Consider the following 19,502-nt stretch of genomic DNA (forward strand, 5'->3'; position numbering starts at 1 on the left):
CCCGCGGGGAGTTTGGGTCGTTCCCCACCGAACAGAAGGGGAGAAACCCAAATTCGAGGATGCTGAAGCGGCCGGACTCCTCTTTTCCCCACTAAAACGGGGACAAACCGGGTCAAGGTCGAGCTCCGAGGGTTGGGAATGGAAATGGGAACGGCCCGAAACCCACCCGCGGAGCCCTGGAAGGAGAAGTCACCCCGAGCCGTCTCTTTTTAGGTTTAACTCGCTGCGTTTTGCATGACTGCCTCATTAACCACCGCTGTGCGGGGATTTGCGGGCCGGGCTCATCCCGGCCCGTCGTGGACAAAAGTTATTTCAACCCTATCTGTAATTTATCTGGGTCACCTAGGGAGAAATCCTCCGGGCGAGGAGAGTCCTAGGAGCAGCACCAAAGGAGTCCCACCGCCCTTAATTACTCTTTAATCAACCTAACGCTGTGGTCCCTTTTAAGAGCTGCCTTTGGTGCGAGGGCTGCGTTTAAACATCTGCTTTCTGGCCGGGTTTGGGGAGCCAAAAACCTGTGCGAGCTTAAGGGATTTAAAGGTGTGAGCCGTGTATCGAGCTGGGCCCTGCGAGGGTCCCTTTAGCTGCAGCCACAGAAGAATTAAACAAAGGGAGAGGGCGGTGGGAGTAACCTGAAGGCTCCCATTTAAACTACAAAAGCGCCCAGGGAGCTTAAATTCACCTTTTAGGCGAATTTATCTCCGCGGGTGGAGGAGAGAGGATGCTCGCAGGATCCCATCTCCAAGCTGAGCGGCTCAGCTTCAAATCCGGCCTGGCTTTTTGGGGTTTCCTCTTCGCAGAAGCACCCAGCTGGGTTGTTTTCTGTTTTCCGTATTGCTTCTCTTTCCCCTTCGTTTTAATTTTTGCTTTCCCCTCGTATAGAAAAAGCCGGGGGGATCTGCTGGGCTCCCAGCTTTCCTCCCTGGTCCTTTTCCCCTTAGTTTGGGTTTGGGGAAGCTGCACGGGATCCCCTCTCTTTGCGGTCCTGCGGACACTTCGGTGTCTGGCATGGAAAGAGCAGCTGCTCGGAGAGAGAATAAGTATTAGAAGAAAGAGAAATCCTCGTAATCTTGGGACGTATATAATCTACGTCGCCCCGAATCCCAAAAGGCAGCGGGCCCGTCTCTCTGATTTATTTTTATGCTAGCCTAGTTTGCATCCCAAAGAAGTAAACTGCTATTTTTAACCACTGGTTTAAAGCTTAATTAAAAGCCCCTAAACTGATTGTTTTGAAAATTGATTTAGAGGAATTGCCCCAGGGCTGAGACGCTATCTAAGCCAAGTTGCAGTCCCAGAGCTCGCAGTGGTGTCTGAATCGTTAACCCCGCAGAGCCGGGAGTCGCCGGGGCTGGATGACACATGGGCTGGCCGAGCTCCTTGCACCCTCTGCAAAGAAAGGTCCTTTGTTAGGCCAGGCTACTGGTTTGCTCGGGTGGATCTCCGCTGGTTTCCTGGCGTTCCGAGGTTTAATTGAATTAAGGCAGAGCTCGGAGATGCTGGTGACACCGGGACGGAGAGCTCTGCCTTTCATCTGCCGGAGGGGAATGTGGCTGGGTCGGGGGACGTGGAATTTGGGGACGGGACCTCGCCATTCGATCGAAGGGAGCTTTACCTGCTGAAAAGGAGATGGAAGTTGGTTGAAGGCAGGGGGGCTGCGGAAGGGAAGTGGCATTTCGGCCCCTTAATTAGATGTAAACAAGAATAGGGACGGGGCTCCATGGTCAGACAACTTGATTGTTAAGGGATTAACACCTAAGTAAACCAATAAAGGCTCTGCGGGGCTGGTGAGAGGGCTGCGGGCCAGGCGAGCCCGGCACACTAATGGGTTCCCCCCGGCACGACCCACCCCAAAACGGCCCTCTCCGCCCCGCCAGCGACTTTTGGAGCCCGGTTTTAAGGCTATAAGCCAAGGCTTGAGTTATTTCTTGCTGGCCGTGCTCCTTGGAAAGCCCCCTTCGGGATGCTTCAAGGTGAGGAGCCTCTCATTACCGGCACCCATCGCCCTAATTAATCAGGTGAATAAATGAACGGGAAGGGAGCACCCACGCATGGGGGCTGAACCCCTCCCGTGCATCCACACGTAAACTGGACGGTCCCTTTTGCACCGCAGCTTCCTTGAACCCTTTTAGTCTCTCTGGCCCTCCTTGGTAATAATTAAATAGAAATCCTTCAAAGGCAGCTCGAGCGAAACACTCCTGGGCGTAGCTCGCCAGGTTGGCCTCCAACCGGGCTTTTGTGGTGGTTTCTTTCCCCCCCATTTCGCCCTCGGTTGGTATTTTCGCCCTCCCCTCTCGCTCCGGCCAGACTTTGAGTAGATGGAGAAGTTTAACCTTTGGAAAATCAGGTCTGGCCTTGAGTGATGCCGTACCTGTAAGCCTAATTTCCATGGCTTTCTTGCCGGCGCGGATTTAGGTTTGAGAGAGGTACCTGAAAGGCTCAGAGTCAAACTGAGTTCAATAACTTGGCTCGGTTTTGTTTTCCTCCATCTCCTCAGCTTCCAGTGGTCTCTTTGCTCGGTTGGCAGGGCTAATATCGGAGCACTCTAGGGTGTGAGTATTTCTTCCTCCTGATTGCAAATAACCGAAAGATTAGCACCAGCAGCTGTTTGGAATTGGAACAATGGAGAGACCTAGGAAGTGGAGAAATTGAAAAAGGAGAACCCCCCCCCCCCTTCCTAATCACCCAGCTCAAAGTTCACGAAGTCAGACTGCATGACTTAACATGACCTCCACCTCGGCTTCACAGGGCTGTTTACTTATATGAAGGTTGATGGGGGGAGAGACAAAAAGGGAAAGGGAGGGGGCGAAAGGAAAATAGCCGGGCGTTTAATGCAATTTCCAATAGAAATGAGAGGTTATTACGGGACCGGACGGCTCCATTCGGTCTCTGTGCGCTGCAACCCCTTGCCCCGTGGGATGGGTTTAGGGGAGACCCTCTCCTTGCCCCTCAAAAGGTGAATTACCCCTTCCCTTTAGCTACGGAGGCGTGGGTGCGGGTCCCTATCCGCCCCGAGAACCCATAGCTCTGTGCTGGGCTGTGGGGCTGAAGAGTGGGTTCAGCTTTGGGGCAGGGATTTGGGGTTTGTGCAGGTCCTGCGCCGGCTGGTTGAAGTGTGAGAGCGGCTGAGCTGTCAGGCGGGGTTTGAATGGGATCTCCTAATGGATTTGACTCGGAAATCTCGACTTGACCAGTTTTTTCCTCTTTAAAACAAACTCATTAAACTTGTCAACACTCATTAGGGCCTTAAAACGCTGAACTGGAGTCACTGGGGAGAGAGGTTGGTGGGGGGCTGCCTTGGGAAGGAGGTGGGGAGGGGGCAACCCAGCAGCTCCTCCGAGCTTGCGGGGATTTGCGGGGCGGGAGAAGGGGAAAATAACCCCCTGCCGGGAAAATAAACGCCTTAAAAGAGAAATCAAGGGAGGAGAGAGGGAGCCGGCACGGGGATGGGGCCGGACTTTGCGTTGGTGCTTGGAAATAGGGGAAATCTCCGTGTGTCCCCCCCCCCCCACTCCCCCAACTCCGGGCTCGCCTACAAAAGACGGGGCGGTCGGTTTGGTATTCCCCGAAGAAATCATCGTTCGCCGCGATTTGAGCTTTGTTTTGGGGGGGGTCGGGAGGGGGTTGTATCTGCTCGGCTGTGATTTCTGCAGTTGCCGGGGGAAGGTGGAACTCGGGGGAAAGGTTCGAGCCAGCTTTCAGCCCTAAATCCTCTGGAAATGAGCCTGGGCTCCGAAATTCCTCCCCAATCCCCCTACCCCAAATATTTTGAGAGCTGTAAAATGAGGCGGAGATCGTCTTAATTCTGTCGGCAGGACGAGAATTGCTTTCGGGTGCGTGCGTGTGTGTGTGTGTGCGCGCAATTAAACGTTGCGCATTTCTCCGTCTCTTGAATAGAGGTTTTGTTTGGGTTTTTTTTTTTTTTAAGGGTTTATTCTGATGCTTTTCAAGCCTCGCTTCTCCTTTAAGGGGTAAACCCCCCCCCCCCCCCCCACCTCTATTAAAAAAAAAAAAAAACAACAGCAAAAAAACCTTCGAGACCTTCTGTTATTCCCCTCTCTGAGAATGAGAACATCAGCTATTCAAGCGTATTGATGAACTCCCCCAAAAAGTTTATTAAGAGAAGCGAAAACAAAAGGACTAAAGGCCGCAGGCAACTGGACAGACAGTTTATAAACTAAGGTCCCATTGTCCCCCCGAGGCAGATGCATGAATACCTCTGAATGGGTCCCTTTGGAGTGACAAGATCAAGCCAGACAACAGCATGTTAAAAGGAAGGAGCGCTGTTTCTCTTTCTCCAGCCGAAAGATCTGCTCCCCCTACTCCTCCTGCATTAATGTACATCTGCAGGGGGAGGAATAAATAGCTCCTTAGGATCTGCGCCGCTCAGGGTTTTTATTCTTCCACCCCCAGCACTGGCTCTTTGCACCATATGCTCCAGATCAGCCTCCTTTCTCCGCAGCCTCCAGCCAGGCAGTCGCCTAAAATGATCCCCAGCCATTGCAAACTTTCTTCTCTCCCTTTTCGCCCTCCTCCTTTCCTTCCCTCTGCCGCTGTTAAAATCGCGATTTACGGCCCGCTTGCCTAGGAGATCCCTCGTGGTCAATTAGGTTTGCACAGAGCAATTTAACTAATAGGCTTTGATGGATTTATTTTATTATTATTATTATTGTTTTACCCTGGGATATCGGCCCTGTGCTGTCAGGACACGCCACGGAGGGGGCAAAGGATGGCGAACCTGGAAGAGTCCTGAAGCCAACGCCCAAACCTGCCCGAATTAAATTAACAACTGCTTAATTAGAAGTCCTGAAATTGATACCAGACCTTCCCTGGGCTCTGCTGTCCATGTCACCACTGGTGTGGGTTCACTCCTGGCTCCGGCCTTCTTGTTATGGTGATGGGAATGAGGGACGGTTGGGTCATACTGAGCGGCTTTGGTTTCCCCTCCTTGCAGAGCTCACAGTGAACTCTACAAGGCCCCATTTTGCCCAGCTCTCCCTCTTTCACACATTTTCCACCTTTGCTAAGGTTCAATCAGAAAAGTTTTCAGAGTATTAATGTGTGTTTGAAGCTCGATGATGTTGGGCTACTTCATTGCCTGGACGGTGGGAAAATAGGGAAAGAGCAAGTTTCGCATCGCTTTGCCCCTCCAAATAACTTCTAGAGGTGCAGATGGCAACTAATAGTACGGGGCACAAACCTGAATGCAGAGATTTATGCAGCCCAGTGGTGCTGACCTTCCCACCCCAGATTTGGGGCTCGGCAGGTCCCCCCCGCCCCTGTTGTCAGACTGGGAGCTGTTGGTGAACCCTGCCAGCTGGGAACATCTCATCCCAATGGCTGTGAGGGTGTATGGGGCTGGTAAGTGCCGTGATGGATCGGTCCGGGGTGTCCCTGGTGATGGAGGGGCCATATGCCTGTTTGCACACTCCTAACAAGAGGCAGCTCTGAGTGTTGGGTTGGGAGGTCAAGCGATGATAATAATAATAAAATTACCCCCCCCGCCCCCCCCTTTCCCAGCCTCACTTTCCCCTCTGCAGCGGAAGATTTGCTATTTCATGGCTGGCTAAAGCCAAACTTCCCTCAAGGGGGTTATGTGACTCGTGACCCCCTCTAACCTGTACTTAGTGCTCTCCAAAGGGTGTGTACTCCTGGAGAGGAGACCTGAATGCAGGCTGAGCCACGAGGGCAAAACCAACCTATTAACAGAAAGCTGAAACAGCAGCGGGGAGGAAAAAACACCGAGCAAACATCTCAAGTATAAAACTAAAACAGAAGTGATTCTGCATTGGGGAAATACCTGTTTCATCAGCTTGGGCAGTGGTATCCAAAGAGCAGTAGGAACCTGAAGCGTAGCAGGCAAGATGCCCTATTTCCAGGCATGGTTCAGAGGTGGCCATGGGATTTTACTCACATCAGTAATCCCTTTGCCTTCCGTGGACCTACTGATGGGCACAGGTTGCTGCAGGACCTGCAAAAGTGTTTGAGGTCCTTATGTACTTTTATTATTTCCTTTGGGGCTTCCATGGGGTCCCTTTGCCCGAAAGCACTGCAGATGGGGCAGGGGGAGAGGGGATGAAAAAAGAAACAGATGAGGAACCGATGTGATGAAAGAGCAGCAGATTTTGTGTCGTTCCTGTCCCCACAGTGGCTCCCTGAGGCATTTCAAAGGGGAGAAAAAAGGAATTGGGAAAACACAAACGCATAATCAAACCAAGGAGCCAGTTAACCAGGCCAATACCCGGAATCCCAAAGTCCCATTTAGCTGCTCGCAGGATTATCACTTGTTGCTGATTCAAAACCAGCAGGTGTTGTCAGCTATTTATGATCACTGTTATTTATACAGTGCCACTGGTGTGCCTGGCGCACGGCAGACAGGCAGATGAGAGCCAACCTCTCCCCTGAGAAGATACCAAACTAAATTAGACTCAACACAGAGGCAGACGTTAATACGCAGCATATGGGGACGAGGGGAAAAGGGAGGTTCAAATCCACAAAGATCGTGAAATCTCCAGGCATTGAATCCCACACCCATCAGCTGGTTGGTTCCCACCTTGTAGGAAAAGCAAAGAAGCAGTTCCATATTTACACACGGGTAGGGACCAAGGCAAGGTGCAGAACCTTACTTTGCAGGCAGAGTGGATGGATGCTGTTTGCTTTAGGGGATGGGGTGACGTTAGAGCTGGGGATAAGCAAAGAGAAGCCACTTGCTCAGGTTCGCATGGAGTATCAGCAGCAAAGCCAGGGCTGGAGCCTCCTGTAAGAATTACTAAGCAGAGCTGTATCCACAGCCTTCTTCTTCATAACCTGAGGGTTTTATGCAGGAAAATACCCATGGCATCTGCTGGAGTTATAGATTGAATACGGACCTGGAGATTTGGCTTTTATTATTATTATTTTTGTTATCTTTAGAGGCTCGTGGAGCAAACAACGAGATGTTACTTGGAAATAAAACACGTTTCCAGCTTAGGCCTGCAAAGACTTACATTTGCGGGTGACTTTATCCAAATGAGTCATCCCATCCCATGTCTGTGAGAGGATTCCCCGTGTAAGCAAAATTGACTAACACGACGTTTGTAGGGATTGGGCCAGGCACCGGTAAGAGGCATTCCCCAGCTTCCAGCAAGGAGGCTGCACGGGGAAAGGAAATCAGCTCTGCAGAACCCCAGCAGCCTCCTCCTGCCTTGCTCTTAAAAGACAAAAGTCACAAACCTGGTGACTGGTTGCTGCTTAGCTGGCAGGGGTGTAAAATGCAAAGTAACCCCCCGTAGTTATTTGAAGAAGGCTTGGTCCTGCTGTAAAGCTCTATAAACTGGGCTCCTTCCCCCATCCCCTCCTCCCCGGCATGTTTTAAATGATTTTGGATTTTAATGCAGGGCCCGGAGCTCATTCCACCGTATTCATGGCATCAAACAAGAGGCTGCTGCCCCCAGCTGGGTTCCTTGAACTTAGAAGCAAAGCTCTACTCAATATTACCTTAATTAATTAACTAAAGAGACAATGGCTTTTGAGGTCTCACCTCTGTTTCCAGGGAGGGGGGTCTTTTGACAGAGCCCTGCCATAAACTAATTCAGAGTTCCAGCAAGGAGTCATAGGGGGAAGAGTTAAATGACACTATTTACTTGTTTACCAAGACAATTTATGTCATATTTGTTTTTCCCCACCTTCTGTCTGCTGCACTGAGAACTCTGTCGGGGGTGCAGGGGGAAGGAGGAGGAGGAGAGAGTATTATTTGCATTAACCACTGAAATCAAAGCATATTCCCATCTGAAAAATACCACTTCATAGCTCTTGGTATCTTCTTCTTCTTCTTTTTTTTTTTTAATTTTAATTTACAAAAAGTTTTTGAAGCTTTCCAGGTTCAATATAACAAATCTGAGCTTTGATGCTTTAAAACTGCCATAAAGAGCTACAGGCAACATCACAGTTAACCAAAAAATATATATATATATATTTCAAGGCTCCTGGGAGTACTTGCATCTCCTCTGAATGTTGTGGGGGTTTTTTTTGTTCATTTGCAAGCAAGCACTGAGTCGTTGGTTTATTCCACTCAGAAACAGGCATCTCGTGTTTTGTATCAGCAAGAAAAAGCTTTTACAAGGTCACAATGAAAAGTGACCGTCTGGAAAATCTATCTAGGAACACGTAGGGAACACACGGCAGAGCATCATTAGTGGGTTTTGGGTCACTGTGCCCAAGCTGGAAGGCAATGTGATGAGTGCTTCATAGGTAAAGAAATGAGAGCATGGCTCAGACCAGGTGTGTCACTTACTGTCCCATTGGGAGCTCACAGTTAAACAAGGAACAGAATGTGTGTCTCGTTGAGCTTCCCTCTCCACTGGAGCCTCCTCCACCTTCTCAAGCTGTCTCAGTGCTGAGGCTGAACCCATTCAAGTAATGTAAAATGGCTTGGCTTCGTGGAGTTTTGCAAATGGGGTGGGACACAGGATTTGAGAAGGCCCTTTCGGTATTTTGGCTCTGTGACCCACAAGCTCCGTATCTCCTATTATTTTACATGCTTCTAGGAGTAGCATTTCGATTATTTGGCAAATGATACAACTGTCTGCCCAATTTGGTTTGCTAAAAATCATCTGCTCTGAAACGTCCAAGAAATCTCATGAGCACCAATCTGGAATGATGTCCCTTACGCGCTATGAAGCTCGGATATTTCATAGGAGATTCCCCATTTGCATCAGAGAAGGGATCAGTCACTTCCCTCCCCAGCCTGAGCATTTTCGCTCTGGGTTTCATTGCTCAGAACTTTGGTTGGTGCATGCAAAATATGTGTGTGTGTTTCAGAGCTCTGGGGCATACGAGAACGTGATCGTTCATAACCGCATCTCCCAATTTAAGGCATGCAGTTTTGGAGGCCTGGGCTCAGCCACTGAAAATTCGGTCCTTATTGTCTCCTGTCTCCAATCTGCAATTACTTACATCCGCATTTAACTTCATGCATGTGAGTAGCCTGATGGTTTGAAACACAGGCATGCTAAGAAGATATTTCACTGCAGTCTCCTAGCTGAAAGAGTGATCATTAATTCAGTTAGCAAGGAGTACTCCCCAGTGTGTGCAAGATTTCTTTTTGTATTCATTTGAGCAGAGTTGTGCTCACATGCAAGGCTTAAGGGATGGGTTCTGCCATAAATGTGTGAGTCGGATGGACCTATTTGAGCTTGCAGTGAATACAGAACTTTAAAGCAACTGAATTTGATGTCACCACCCCTCTTGTTAATCTGCAAACATGCAACCTGGCCTGGCTCTGTATGTGCTAAGTGTTTTTGTCTAGCAGATGTGCTGCTGAGCAACAACTCTGAGCAGTGGCTTTTTATATCTGGCTCCAGCAGCAAATTGCTTTATCTTTGACCAAGCTACTTCTTCTCCCTCTGGCTCTGCTTTGGTTCCCACCCCTGTCTTGTCTAACCAGGGACAGCTTCTTACCTTGCGTTCCTAGCGTAGCAGGGAACCAAAATGACCATCCGGGAGAAAGGATGGCTTGTTATCAGTTAAGCACCTGGCTTCCTTTACTTACACTGTGCTGCTTATGATGTACCTACTACTGGGGCAAGAGGGGACTGGAAACACTTCAGAAATGTAAATGCCGTCCATTTGTTTATGATTTTGTACCCCAACATGTAACCTGAACCTGATGGAGTCGAAAAAAGAATTAAACCTCTGCATGTTTCCTACCTCAAAAATACTGGAGCGAATCCAGGGGCTCTTGAAGGCAAATTATTCCATAGGGCTGAAAGCAAAAAAAAAAAAAAAAGAAAGAAAAAAGAAGGAGGAATTAGAAAAAGAAGGCTGACTTTTTGTATTCCTCTTTTTTTCCCCCCTTCTCTTAAAGGTTTGAAAGAGTGCCCTTACTTGTTCTCCAACATCAATGGGCAACCCATGCACTTTCGGGAGCATGGCCAGCTAGCTCTGAAGCAAGCCCCACAATTTGCAAATAATTACATTTGTTCAGAGGATATTTGAGGACAGAAACTGATTCCAAGGGAACAACATTTCTCAGCCCTCAGCGAGGACTTCTCATTTTCCATTCGTTTTCTTTTTTTTCAGGGAGAATTTGCTGCTCATATAATATAAGTTAAACACCTCAGGAGGAGCTTACTTGTTGCAATTATGCAGCTTGGGTTATTAAATAAGCTGTGAATATATTTTGCCATTAGCATTCTTGCACAGCGAGTTGGGTATTTTTTTTGGTATGTTTTGTTTTGTCATTTTTTTTTGTTTTAAATGCAGGGTATAATCAGCTTACATAGGGTAGAACTGACCTAGCTGGAGAAGTAGAATCAGGTTTGGCATGTCACAAATGGAAGGGTCACACAGAGATAGAGGTGTTGATTTGGCTGACAGCACAAATTAAAAGTAGGGATGCTGTAGGATGCTGCGATGTCACTTCTCTTACATACCTGCTAGCCTGATATTCTTCACTGTTCATGCCCACTGGTGAGGCAGTTATTGCAAGGCGTTGCAGATGTGTAGTTTCTGTTTCTTCTGGAGCACTGGTTTAGGCTGGGGAGAAAATACACTGATAGAACCATGCAGCAAAAGTGCCTTTGTTCAGCATTTGTACACCTCCAGTATAAAGAGTGAGGGAGGGGGCAGCACCTGGGGAATTCTATACGTGTATATTTACTTTGTAAAGTAGCAGAGGCCAAAACTACAGCCTGCAGGGCTGCAAGCCTACAGGGATATATAACGAACTGTAAATTAGAGCTGCCTCCATGTGTGATTTTTTACATATGGGCTATCCACGATCAAAGCGTGTGTGTAACGTGAATTGATGTCTAGATGGATAGATCTGTGAGCAGCGAATTGGCAGCTTGGGGTTATCTTGGCAGTACTTTTGCTTTGTGCATAACCAAAATCAGCTCCGTGGCCACTAGAAACGAGAACAGCTCCACCGAGACGGGGCCGGCACGCTGCTTGGCCTTGCTCTGTCATCTGTCCCATGCGTGCGTGCCCTGTGGGAATGATGCTCCCAGTCACAGTGCTTGGGCTCCGTGTGGCCACAAGGAAAATCTGGCTCTTCCTCCGGACATTTGGATAGCAGGGATACCTGCTTCCCGTATCCTAGTGCCACTGCTCTTCTTGGCTCTTCCCACTCCCCTATAGCTTTCCTGCTTGGCTCGAGCACTGAGGTGACTGTATTTTGCTCTGGGCTAGCTGAAGATGCTCAGAGCAGTGCTTTGACAGCGCTGAGAAAGCCAGCTGAAAGGCTGTCAGGTTTCCAGACATTTATCCAGCCCCGCTATCCTATGGATCTAAAGGTAAGCGGTGCTGATAACTCCATGTCGCTGTAGAGCATGAGTCTGGGACACCCCTTTCTAGGGGCCAGTGTGGCCTTTTCCCAGCATCACCGCCAAGTAACGTGCTTTAGAAACAGCCTCTCAGAACGGCAAGGGAGTTTTGGTTGTTGTTGGTTGCATGGTTTTTTGTTTTTTGTTTTTTTTTTTGGCTAACTTTATCATTGCCCGAGCACGCCTCAAAGTGTCAGCTTGACATAATATGTAACAGTAATTAAGAAATAAGCCTCTTGCCCGGTTTCACAGCAATCATTTAGCTAAGTAACTACCATGGTCCAGTGCCTCAAAAATCACCATTAGCCCACGCCACTTATGGCCATAAAATTTCTTGTTTTCTGCTTTTCATCGGACTCACCCTGGAATCTTCGTTTTGCTTTATTTATACATTTGCACTCAAACAATGGCAATAAACCCATTCCCAGAGTGTTGCAAATCAGAAATTTGTCCACATTTTTTCCACCACCTTCCTGGGTGAAGCTGCCTTTTGCTTGGGAACGGCGGTGGCTGGAGGCAGCTGGGCGGGGGGGCTGGGTGTCGCTTGGAGATTGATCGGTGCTGTTGGAAGTCGCTGGGATGGGGCAGAGAGGGGGAGCCGGGAGGAATCTGGCATGAAAAGGCAGTTTGTGGTGACAGGAGTTTCTTTTGAAAGACCTGATTGAATCAGACCTGAGGCGGGAAGAAACGGCTGTTGCCTTCATTGAGTTTCTACTAACTTTTCCCCCCCTCCTACTATCGAGGTTTTCGGTCCGGGCTTTTTGCTTTGTTCTGTTTTAATGTGTCCTCTGCTGTTTAAGCTGGAAGAAATAAGCACGGGGTCCTGCCTGCAGGGTGAAAAAAAGACCAAGTACATCTCACTCAGTCGGTAGCAGCCCGCGAGACATATTTTTCACCATTCTAAACCAGCGGACCGCTAATTTCAACAAAGCCCGCGATTTTCGCCCACTATTAGGAATTTAGCCTCCATAAATTACAATTAACACTCTCCGCAGACAACTCAATGGGCTGGATCGGGATGCTGTAACACAAAACGGCGTTGCCCTTCGCTGGTGAAATTCACAGAGGAGGCCGCTTGCTTTCCCCCGGGGGCAGCGCTCCTCCCCACGCATCGGAGCAGGCAAACCATTTTCATAGGCGATACCAAAATTTGTGATGACACAGGGAGTGAAGGATGCTTTCTCCTCCATTTCAGGCTCGCTCCTTTCCCACTTCAGCCCAACCAGGGCCACCTCCTGCAGACCCGGTGCAGATTTCCCTGGGCGGCCGACTTAGGAGCAATGACTGCTCACTCAAGCAAGCGCCAGCTGGCATTATGGAGATTTACCCCCAGTGACATCTGAATTGAGCTTTGAGTTAAACGCCCTCGTATTCGGTCCACTCGACTTCAGAGGGAGTTTTGTCTGAATCAAAAGGAATAGGGATAGAGGGGAAAAAAAAAAAAAAAGAAAGATTTTAGGACTTAGCCGTTAGAGAAGCCAGAATGCCCGGATTTCCCTCTCTTGTGGCATTTGGGCACTGAGGAAAGCGCCGGGACTTAAACTGAACTATCAACTCTTGAAGGAAAAATTCTCCCTGGCAAGAGCAGCCTTGGGCTGATGGACGTGTGCCGGAGATGACCTACTAAGTCTTTTTCTTTCTCTTGCTGTTAAGTTTCCTCATCCCCAGCTCCTGGGTTAGTCAGTTATGCTGCTAAATCTCTCCTCAATTCCTTATGCCAGCGTCTCTCTCTGCAAGGAGACATCAAAACCCTCCTCTTCCTGCCTCTGTAACTGTAACTCCCTGGACCCCACCCTGCCTCTTCTTCTTCATTCCTTTCACCCTTTTGGAACCAATTTTCTCTCACAAATCTCAGATATAACCAACCCCCACACTCACATCTCCCTCACAGCAAGTGGAGATGCTTCTAGTCCCTTTCTAAGGAGCCAAGGCAAGGTCCTCCCATCTCTTAGCTCCCATGGAGCATTCCCTAACCCCAAAGCCCTTCATCCTGCCCTTTCCAGGCCTCTTCCAGCCCCCTCAGCCCTGAGCCCCTTCACTGAAGCCTTGAAAAGGAGCACCCATTGACGCCCTCAGAAAATGGCCACCGAGCACCCAAGGCGCCTCCCGCTACTGGCACCTTCTACCACACCCAGGCAAGGCCCATCCTGATTGGCTGCGCTGCCCACAGGGGGCGGGCCTGCGGGGCAGACAGCCAATGGGAGCACAGCCCCTCACCTGAGGTGAGCCAGGTGGAGGGAGGCGGGAGCTGCCTGGCTCTGCTTGCGGAGGTGTCAGTTCAGCTTTCCTTGGGCTGTGCTTTATTTCTTCTTCATTTCTTGTTGTGCACTCCTTCTCCACCCCTTTTATCACTGCTCCCGCCACAGTGGTGTAAGGGGTGGTGCTGTCTGCTGACTTTCTCCCCCGTGGCACTCAGCTGCTGCAGCACCCCATGTCATTTCAGCCTCTCTTTCCCAGAAACAAACCAAAAAAACCCAAACCAAATCGAAAACAACAGAAAGAAAACGCATCCAAACTGAGTTTTTTGTGTTGTATGTCTCCTTGGCATCACCCTGGCATCACATTACAGCACGATGCAAAGTGAGTGCTCTGAACGTCTCCATCAGTGGCACTCAGGTATCACAGAGAACCTCAGAGATGCGATTTCCTTCCCAAACTTGCATATTTACCCCTTTTGTTACCCACCCTCCCCCAGTTTCTGCTCTACACACCTCCCCTCTCACGGTCATTTGGAGCACAGCAAAGTATCTTGCTTCTTCTATGCCTCCTTTACTTCTCATGGCCTATGGGGATGTGAGGTGGAATGTGAGATGCAGAATCCATCCATCACCCCCTTTAGACACCACGTACAGCAGAAGCAAGCATGTTAGGAGGTCTATATGTTACTGTATGGTCTATATTAGCCTTTCCCATGCTTCTCAGCATTGTTATTTAGATGTATGCCTTCACTAGGAAGCTGCCTGTGCTGCTCTATTTCAATTTACCTGACCATTTAGACTCTGAAAGCACCAGATGAAAGCATTTGAGCGTAATTTCTATCTCTAAGCTTATGGAACAGGACTTAGAAACTGCTATATCAGTGCCTTTTTGTTTGCACGTCAACAGGCAAAATGTTAAAACAACTGTGTAAGTGCTTCTGCACAGCAAGCCAAGGAGGGGTGAAGATGGGAAAGGGGATTCTGGCCTCGTCTCATGAATATAAAAGCATTTCTAATAAGTAACAGTTATTCATGGTCCTGTTCGGATAGCTTCTAATTCCTCCCAGGCTTTCAGTTCTCAGAGCAGGATCTTGCCCGCAAGTAATGAAGAGTTTGTAGGGTTTTTGGGAGAACTTTTCCAGCCTAGGCCTTCAGACTCAAAACCTATGTCCTTTCAGATGCTGCCTACAATCTGAATAACTATTTTTTAATGAAGGAAGTGACATTTTTTAATTCCTATTTTGGCACAAGTCAACCATAAGTGAATTGGCACTAGGAAATCACCATTGCTTCCACTGGCTGATGGGTGCAGGAGATAATGACAGGGTAGTTTGCATCTCCATTGGGAAGCATCTGCCATGGGGAACTGTCAGAGGAAGGACAGTGGATATTAAATGAACCGTTTATCTCTTTTGTTATAAAAACTCCTATTTGAATGTGTCAGCAGAGGGTGACATTGTGCAGGTTTGGGATATAATCTTGAGTGCCATCAACAACAATTTGGAAGTCTGTGCGCTTAGAATGGATCCCAGTTTAAAGAAGGTAGGTTAAGTGTTATGAAAATCGATGACAAAATATAAGGAATTATTTTGATGTTGCATAACTCTGAAATACAAAGATAGATATTGAAAATCTAAATCTAATTTCTGAGCTGAAAAATTCTTATTTTTAGAAATCCTGATACTTCATTTATTTATTTTTAACATCAAAGATATTCACCTCCTCTAGTTTGGACGTGGCTTTGGATGGAAACTTCAGTTTTGGGGAGGGAATCTCTTGTGTCTTCGTATGAAATTGATCCAAGTGAAACTCTGCAGGAAAATGAAGTAATATAGATGGTAGATATAGATGTAGTGAAGAAAAATGAGTGCCGTTCCTACCACTCCTCCAAGGTTGGCTGTGGATGGCTATGAACTAAATGAACTTAGGCAGCATGCAAACGTTTGTAACCCGTCTCCCAAAGAGTTTGTGTGCTGGATTGGGTTGATATCAGCCTATGGAGCAGGTAGCATGCATTTCCATGGCTCTGTGCAGCACCTAGCACGACAAAGCTCCCACGGAGTCAGCACGAGGCAGATATCTTTCATAATCAATGAGGGAAAGATTGTTCTTAGGTACAAAGGGAGCGCTCAGTCTCCGCTGGGTTGAGTTGGGTGCCTCCACCTAATACTAAGTAGGTGCAAGGCGTGTGCTGCTCTTTGAAAGTCTTTCCCAGAAATCTCAGCATCTCGCGCAGATCGCAGAGACACAGTGTGCAAAGCGTGCCTTTAAAAGACCCAGTCATGGCCCGCGCGACGAAGTTCAAGGCTTGCTGGAACTTCTTGAGTTGTGTCTGTGTGTGTGTCAGCTGTCCCCGAGCCCAATACCGAACGGGGGACAATACAGACAGATAAGATAATGGATGAGAAGGGAGTGGAAAATCTAGCCTGTATTCTGGTGGCATTTCCAATAGCGATAGCGCTGGCAGCATTGGACCGAAAAGCGTATCCAGCACAAAGGGCTGGTAAGTCCTCTCCAGCTCCCACTGTGACGCTAAAGCCGGTTGCAAATATCCAACGCTGGGGCCCCTCGCAGTGGGGAGTGGGACGGTGGCTACGTGACCCGGGGCAGCCCTGCCATTCCCAGAATGGGGCTCAGCTCCCGCCGCTTGAATATCCCGGTGGGGTTTCTCCCCCAAACCACAGCAAGCCCATGGTTAAAATTAATATCCAGCATCCAGCTCATCGGCGTGCATTTTACCCAAGTTTCACTTCTAGGCTTGTTGCTTGTTCTTCTGATGGCCCAATGGTTTATTTTACATCCTGCGTGTTGTTTTAATGTTGGCTTGTCTGTTTAGAAAACCAGCAAAACAAATAAACAGTCCGGCTTTCAAAGGGCACCTTTGATTTTAGACCTTTGCTGACCCGTTGAATTTGCTAGATGGCACCTGAATTCTCTGTTTAGTAGAGGGCTCTGCTTTGCTACTGCTGCTCACGGCTCTGGGGTTGTCCACCAAGCTTGTGCAGCCCAAGAGCTTGTTCTGTCTGGCATTTCTGAAGCATGAAATGGGAATCTTTAGGCATGGAGGAAAGTGTTAAAGTAAGAAGGGCAGGCTAATCAATTACGTGAATAATGTGTTAGAGCTGTAGGTGATATTCAGCAAAGTGATGTCTTTCAAAAAGGAATGTTTTCACCCGACCAGGAGTTTGGGGCTTGGTGTAGGAGTTATGCAGCACGTCTGGCAAGGAATCAGACCAAGCCATGAATTTTTGGGGTGTTGTGATCTAAAAATATCAGCTGGTGGATGCAGCGGCTGTCTGGGAGCCGGGACATCCACATTTTATTTCCAGTATTGACTCACACATGCAAAATGAACTTGCACCACCTATTTCCCTTGCCTGGTCCTTCCGCCATCATCTGTCCATGGTTGGTTCAGTACAGTGTAAAGCCCCCACTGAACCCCAGGTACGGGCTATAGGAAAGACAGAAATACAAGTAACAGTTAATGGTTCACACCCAGAAACACAGAGAATTCGGACAATGCAGGCAACTGCATTTTTGAAGTGTTTCAAATTTCAAGGGAGGTAATTTCTTAATTTAGCTAAGCCAACTTGCTCTGTCCCAAGAGGAAAATCTCCATGCTTGCACCCTGAATGTCCTCGGCGTGCAGAATGAAATTATTTACCAGCTGAAGAAGTATGAATATCAAAAGGTTCATTAAACATTCCAGCTAATTTTCTCTGGTCTGTAAAATTCGGTTGGGAAGAAGGGCTGGATGAAAGGGGTTAGGCTTATGCATGGTCAGTGTTCAGCTTTCAGAACTGTACGCGGCGTGGAATCAACTCACATATCACTGAACCCCTTGGAGGGTGGGTGATTCTCATGCGGGCTCATCAGTAGCTGGAAAAATATTTTTCTTGTGACTCTTCGCTCACTCTCTGTGTCTGTTCAAGCTGAGAGTGGGAATTTCCTTCTTGTAACACTTCGCTGCTTGGTTTTCAAGTAGTTTTCTTTGGGTTTCTGCCTTTTTTAATGGAGTGTGTGCTGCTGTCTGCTTAGAGGCTGTTTGCTTGCTAGGTAGTAGTAGTGCCAGTCCCACATCTAGCTCCTGAGATATTTTTTGCTCACCACCTTGCTGACTTAGAGGACTGCATGTGTCCATGAAGGTTCCAGCACTCCAATGCTCTCCAATTTGCACAGCAGTCAGTATTCACTGGGGAACCAACTGTGTGATGCTAGAGACCTTATAAACCCTCTGCTTCACGTTTGTCCAACTTAAGAAGCAGATGCTGCTTATCATCCGCCACAGCCACACCCTGTGGTAGGTCACAGACCATCAATATTTCTGTGTGGTGCTACTGTTTCTGGCCAGGTGTGAATGGCACCAAGATTTGTGCACTCTGTGTCTCGAAGCAGCATGGCACAGCTCCTGGCTGTCTTAGATTCTGATCCTGGCAAAGGGCATAGAATGCTCAGCGTTGAACTACAGCAGGAGCAGAGTTATCAGTCAGTTATCCCGAAGTGCTCTCCTGCCCCTGCATTTGGGGAATTTGCCTGGAAAACCGAAAGCCTCAGGATCTGCACAGCTGTAACCAAAGTAAACCTACTGACAAATGTACCTGTTCCCATCACTGTTTGGCAGGCAGAGCCACTATCCTGCACGTATTTAATCTCTCCATTTGGTAAGAGAAGAGCACTGTTGAACACATCCCTCTGCTTTAATGACGGTGGGAAATATGCTTTCCTTTGCTCCTCATCTTGAATTCCTAAGCAAGAGGGGTTTCAGCTTCTGCTGCGTGTCTGTCAAGGCACAGTTGCTTCATAGGATCACAGTCCCAGAGGGAAAGAGATCATTGCAAGCCCCTGAAAGATCCCTTGTTATATTTTAAAATAGCTGAAGAATGAAGTCATGTATCCTGAGCATTCTTGGCAGATAAAAACCACAGAATGTCGTGCATATGCAGTTATCTACCTCCCAAAAGCTGCTCTGTAGGGCTGGTGCTGGACTTGGAAACTTAGTTTTTCTGGGTTGATCACGGCCTCATGTCACAGTTGTGATCTGCTTTCACTGGGGCTGAAGGACCTGTTCAGCACAGCTCTGCTCCTGCGCTGGGTTTGCTCACCTTCTAACATACATCTGAGGCTCCAAGTGCTTAAATCAGAAATACCATCTTCTGTCCTTTGCAGCAAAACTAAAACTCCAGAGCTGTGTTCTGAGTGGAAATGGAGGCTGTGGATATCACATAGTCTTCAGAGAGCCTAACTGGGCTCTGAGCTTCACACACATGAGTTCTGGTGGGGTGAGCTGCCTCTTCTGTCTCAGCTGGGCACGTTCACTCTGGAACCTAATGGTAGAAAGTGTTGGCAGAGAAAACATTTTGCAGCCAGTGTTAACAGGCACGAATTAGCATGTAAGTCTGTCATGGTGCTGTGTCTGCTCTTCTGGGGGAGCATCCTCTTACGGTGTTGGAAGGGGCAACCGTGCTAAACAGTATCCCATTGGCAAAACAGGCTCTTGTCACTCTGGGCTGGAGGCTTTGCTGGTAGTGTGGCTGAGAGCTTGTCACTGGCTGATGTCTTCCAGTAGCATCATATAATAAACAGCAGTGTGCAGAGAGGCAGGATATTTGCTCCTTGAAGCAAATGTCCACCAAGCAGGATGTAATATTGAACAGGTGAGCTCGGATTTTAGCTTCTGGGCTTCTGTCCAGCTCGGTTCCCAGCAGAGAATCCTTTCCTCAGGGCCTGGAGAGGATCTATACGCTGCTTGTCCTCACCGGTGGCCAAGAGGAAAAGCAAAAAGACACAGAGCAGTTACTCGGACAGCAGGTAGCAGATCTGTGATGCTGTTTTTTTGGCTGCCCTGCTCCCAGCTTGTGCTCCCGCAGCCCCCTCTTGCTCTGAGCCACCTCCTCCCCCCCCCCCTCTCCACCCCAAGCTTATTTCCCGGCCGCTGGAGGTTTTAATATTCAAGCCGTACCTTCCACATGAGCTGTGCTGAAGAGTTGACGTGTCGGAGTTTATT

General features: G+C 48.4%; 1 protein-coding gene and 1 long non-coding RNA gene across 7 annotated transcripts in view; one reads left to right on the forward strand and one right to left on the reverse strand.

Moving 5' to 3' along the window:
• PAX7 (paired box 7) overlaps positions 1 to 19,502 on the forward strand; it is an 89,147-nt gene that overhangs the window by 14,663 nt on the left and 54,982 nt on the right.
• On the reverse strand, positions 1,031 to 13,411 carry LOC107054911. 2 transcript variants are annotated; one of them, XR_005841460.2, is made up of 7 exons: positions 10,410 to 13,411; positions 9,685 to 9,739; positions 5,616 to 5,968; positions 4,822 to 5,095; positions 4,215 to 4,341; positions 2,369 to 2,566; positions 1,031 to 1,615 (listed from the first exon to the last, which is right to left on the reverse strand). It is a non-coding gene; the product is annotated as an uncharacterized LOC107054911 (long non-coding RNA). The 2 variants fall into 2 exon arrangements; XR_005841461.2 differs by having other exon boundaries at positions 1,033 to 1,615; positions 5,798 to 5,968.

Source organism: Gallus gallus, chromosome 21 (genome assembly GCF_016699485.2).
Source record: "Gallus gallus isolate bGalGal1 chromosome 21, bGalGal1.mat.broiler.GRCg7b, whole genome shotgun sequence".
NCBI lineage: Eukaryota > Metazoa > Chordata > Aves > Galliformes > Phasianidae > Gallus > Gallus gallus.